The 5,469-nt window shown below is 38.5% G+C and overlaps 1 pseudogene; it reads left to right on the top strand.

Moving 5' to 3' along the window:
• Nucleotides 1–4,027: 4,027 nt before the first annotated feature.
• On the top strand, nucleotides 4,028–5,098 carry LOC102245528 (annotated as a pseudogene).
• The last annotated feature ends 371 nt before the right edge of the window (nucleotides 5,099–5,469 follow it).

Genomic DNA, 5,469 nt, shown 5'->3' with positions numbered 1-5,469 from the left:
TATTACTGAAAATAGGCATCTCTTTTATGGACACATTGAAGCCACTCTCCTACTTTTATCATGCTATTATTCTTTATTTTTCACACATTTGAAAATACTCTAATGGAATTTTACTCAGCCTGAATCCATGTGCTTGCATATATCATTTATGAATAGAAACTAAAAAAATAAAAGGAAAAGTGTAATATCTTGCAAAGAAACCATAGCATGCTTGTCCTTTCTTTGTATATTAGTTCTCTATTGCCACAATACTGCATAACAAACAACCAGAAAACCTCAGGAGTATACAAAAGCAAATATTTATTTTTGCACATAACTCTTTTAATTGGCTAAGTATTCTGCTCAGCTGAGCTGTGCTTGGCAGAGTGTAGCTATGGTAACTGGTCAGCTTTGGGTTGACTAGGCAGCTTTACTGAACTTGGCTGGACTTTCTCACCTGTCTAGAGCTTCAGCTGGGACAACTGGGCTGACTCAACTCTATTCCATGTGTCTCATGATCCATCAGGCCATCCCACACATTTTCTGATAGTGAAGGCAGGAAAGCAATAAAGAGCAAACCCAATTATGCAACATTATGTATGTTGTGTGTGCAGCATTCCACTGACCAAAGCAGTGCATTTAGCAAAGCACAGATTTGGAGTAGGAGGGACCAAAGAGATACAGGACAAACATCGTGAAACTGGGGAGCCACTGATTGGGATTATTGATGTAGTAAGTCTATCACACTGTCTCAAAAACTTTAGCACTTCCTCACTATTTTTGTCTCATAATCACTAGGGTTTTTATTTTGATAAATGTTTCTTTCTTGAAATGCAGTATAGTTGTAGCATTGAGTCACTTGTACCTAGTGTTGGTTAGTACCTGAAAATTTTCCATTCTTCTACATTCTCACTCAGTCCTACATAAAATGGATTAGCCTCTGATTAAATATGCCACTTTCCAAATCTTGAATTGTCTTGCCCTTAGAAAAACCTGAATCATTGATAATCCAAAGTAATCAAAGATTATATGAGTTTTAGTAATTTTCCAAGTAATTAAAAATCCATTTGGCATTATCCTAAGAGCTAAAAGAATTTTCTAATATAATAGTGGGCTTATCTGCCCTCTTCATCTTAAAACTTTCACCATAATATCTCATTAGTTATCTCCTTGCAATGAAGCCAGAATTATTTCATTTTTATCAGCTATGCTATCAGATTACATATAAAACTTTTGAGGTGTGCTTTTGACATAGAAAAAACTTTCAAACATTTCCTTTTATTTACTTTTCTAAGCAAATACCCAGTCAGTATCCATAATAGCCAAATATTAGATACCCTAAAAACAAAAGTTAACCTAAGGCAAATTCTTATTCTGTTCTCTGCAGTCAGAGAGGCTCTTTGTAAAATAAATCTAAATGATAAGTAGAGAAGAGAGACAACATAATGTTTATCATAATATTTTCAAGCCTTTCATTATTATCACAGCTTCTTGGCAATTTTCTTATCTTGGATATTTCTACTCAAGCCAAACACATTCATTCACTCAAACCACAAAATAAGCAATTGCTGTGGTTGGGAAGAAGATGTCCATATAATGCCAATTACCTATGAGTCAGCAGTTTCATTAGAATAGCAGCCTACATTCAAACCAGTTCACTGCAGTGTTTCAATTATGCCTTTGTTACATTCCCTGCACTTATTAACATCATGTACACAGAGAGTTACTTACAAGTTTCTTAAATCGGAATATGTATATTCCCTCTAACTCTCATCTTCTATGTTCCTATTCTTATTAGGTTATGCATCTTAATTGAAAGGCCCCAGTAGTCCTCTAAAGCAGCTCCTCTCAAATTTTAACGTGCATATCCATCATGTGGGGTTACATGTTAGAATGCAGCTTCTGATTCAGTCAGTCTGGATAGGACATGAAATTCTGCATTTCTAATCATCTCATAGGTAATGTGGACTCTGCAGTGCTATGAATTTCACTTTGAGTAGCAAGTATTGGTCATAAGGGCTTTCATCCCCAAATGGAGGCATACAACCCCCACTATGATCTAATCACCCTTCCCTCCCTTTCAAACGTTTTCACCCAGCCATATGAGAGTCCTAACATGAGGTCTGCAAATTCCCTCCATTCTAAACCCTCACTGAGCATGTCTTTAATCTTCTTATAAAACTTTTAGAATAATGCTTAACAGATCTTAACTACTAAATAAATGTTAGCTGATGCTTTGTTAACTGAAATCTGACCATTCCATAAAAACATCACTCTTAAGTAGAAATATCATACTTTCATAACCAACATCATTTGGCCATAAAAAATTTAGTAGTTGTTCTTTTTGCTCCTCATTGCCATTTTCAAACTATTTCTCTTTTTTCTCCCCTCCATCAAATCAAACAAACAAAAAACACAGCTCTCTGAGGCCTGTACTACTTGGTTGTATGCCCACTACCTCACCTGAAGTTGCCATCTTGTCATTCCTCCAACTCTCAACCACTACACCTGTTATCACTCTCAGTTGCTTCAACATCTATGTGGATAAGTTGCTACCCTGACCTCAGTTTCTTGAATTTCTCACCTAAAACATTAGTATCCTTCACTCCTCTTCATCCAATCATTCCACGAATAAACCCTAGACCTTTCATTACCACCTTCAAAACATCTGTCAAATACCCACTATGTCCACCATAATCTGTACTTCTACCACACCTGCCCAACGACCCTCCAGCTACAATTCTTTGACTTCACTGAAACCTACAGTGCATTGAAATTACATACATAAGATTTTATATATAGTGAAATTTTATATATAATGAAATTACCTTCTAAACCCTAGACCTTTCATTACCACCTTCAAAACATCTGTCAAATACCCACTATGTCCACCATAATCTGTACTTCTACCACACCTGCCCAACGACCCTCCAGCTACAATTCTTTGACTTCACTGAAACCTACAGTGCACTGAAATTATATACATAAGATTTTATATATAGTGAAATTTTATATATAATAAAATTACCTTCATATCAATATATATAAAAGGCTAATATGCTAAGTGTACATCCAACTAGTTGCTACGATTCACAATGACCACCTGGGGGCAGATGCTCAATGCAGAAGTTGCTGTGATGCACACTGGCCATTTACAGAGAAACAGCACCGCAAACCTGGCACTCACAAAGCAACACTCGGCTTCCCCCAAGTGGGACACAGGCCCAGCCACCACCCCAGAGTGACAGCCTACCAAATCACAGCTGACATTGCTGAGACCCCATGGCACAAAAGGCAGCCCACAGCCCAGCCCAGCCCAGCCCAGCCCTGAAACGGTGGCTGTAGGCCACCGGGTAATGACATCACATAGCAACGCCTGTCCTCTCCCTAGCGACTAGCCTCCTTGGAGTTTCTTCAGCCCAGGAACAGGACTTGCTTTATAGCCAGGTGGAATCATTTTACACTGTAACCAAATGTCTGTGAAGCATTTTCCCATGCCTCATCTCATTTGATCCTCACAGAAGTCCTGGACTAGGTAGATAGGAGACTTGGTGGAATCCTATTTTCTTTTCATTAGTCAGAAAACAAAGATTTAGAAAGCTTAGAAACTTGACCCAACTGAAAAGAAGTAAGAAATGGTGGACCTTGAAAATGACTTCAGGTTTTCTCACTGTGCAGAATATAGTCAAACACTGCTGCAGTTAAATATTTTACCCTTTGTTCTCCCTGCGTGATCTACAATAATAATCTGCTTTGTGTTGATATTTACTGCTGTGTTGCTGACAATTACCTGAAAGAGAAGTTGGGGTGCTTCACTGGGCTGGAAAAAGTTTAGCTAAATCAAAAAGTAGGTCTAATTAACAAGTTTATTCTATATCTATAAAAACTAAGTTGACTCGCACAGGTGCAATACATATACTAGTAAAGCTCTCGCTGGCCCCAATCTCACGCGGGTGTTCGATCTGTCATTGTCGATTGTGAATTTGATTGACACTTCTATAATAGAGAAAGGGAGAATAGCAATATTAAAATATTTCTTCTAGCTCTTCCACTGCCATTTTAAATCCGGCTCCATACAACGCTCTGCCACTACTGCTGCGACCCAAACTGCATGCCAGCACCCACAGGCTGACAAGGCCGCTGCCATGGAGGACATGAATGAGTACAGCAACACGGAGGAGTTCGCAGAGGGATCCAAGATCAACGCGAGCAAGAATCAGCAGGATGATGGTAAAATGTTTATTGGAGGCTTGATCTGGGAAACAAGCAAGAAAGATCTGACTGAATATTTGTCTCAATTTTGGGGAAGTTGGAGACTGCACAATTAAAATATATCCAGTAACTGGACGATCAAGAGGATTTGGATTTGTGCTTTTCAAAGATGCTGCTAGTGTTGATACAGTTTTGGAACTGAAGAAACACAAACTGGATGGCAAACTGATAGACCCCCAAAAGGGCAAACGCTTTAAAAGGGAAGGAACCCCCCAAAAAGGTTTTTGTGGGTGGATTGAGCCCAGATACTTCTGAAGAACAAATTAAAGAATATTTTGGAGCCTTTGGAGAGATTGAAAATATTGAACTTCCCATGGATACAAAAACAAATGAGAGAAGAGGTTTTTGTTTTATCACATATACAGATGAGGAGCCAGTAAAGAAATTGTTAGAAAGCAGATATCATCAAATTGGTTCTGGGAAGTGTGAAATCAAAGTTGCCCAACCCAAAGAGGTATATAGGCAGCAACAGCAATAACAAAAGGGAGGATGAGGTGCTGCAGCTGGTGGAAGAGGTGGTACTAGGGTTTGAGGCCAAGGTCAGGCCAAAATTGGAACCAAGGATTTAATAACTATTATGATCAAGGATATTACAATAGTGCCTATGGTGGTGATCAAAACTATAGTGGCTATGATTATACGGGGTATAACTATGGGACCTATGGATATGGACAGGGATATGCAGACTACAGTGGCCAACAGAGCACTTATGGCAAGGCATTTCAAGGGTGAGGCAATCACCAAAATAATTATCAGCCACACTAAAGGAGGACATTGGAGAAAACAGGAGGGGATTGCTAAAGTAACCCTTCTGGCAAGACAACATTGAAGACTGATTGGTCTTCTCTTGCTCTAACATGATTATTTTGTAAAAACTTTCTAGTGTACAAGACACAACTGTGTTCAACTGTATACAGTCACCAATTAGTTTTCATAGTTTTTACTTTGTCTTTTGCTATCTGTGTTATGATTCAATGTGGAATTGTGTTTATACAAATTTTATTTGTATGATTTCATGTTAAACCTCAAATAAATGCTTCCTTATGTGAAAATATATAGAGAGAGAAACCAAGATGGCGGCATAGGTAAACACCGGAGATTGCTGCCTCGCACAACCACTTCAAAAATACAACTAAAAGACGGAATGGACATCATCCAGAACCACAGGAAGGCTGGCTGAGTGGAAATTCTACAACTAGAAGGAAAGAGAAAAGCATA

This window comes from Myotis brandtii, unplaced genomic scaffold (genome assembly GCF_000412655.1).
Source record: "Myotis brandtii unplaced genomic scaffold, ASM41265v1 scaffold266, whole genome shotgun sequence".
NCBI classification, from domain to species: Eukaryota; Metazoa; Chordata; class Mammalia; order Chiroptera; family Vespertilionidae; genus Myotis; species Myotis brandtii.
This window is presented reverse-complemented; position numbering and strand designations above follow the sequence as displayed.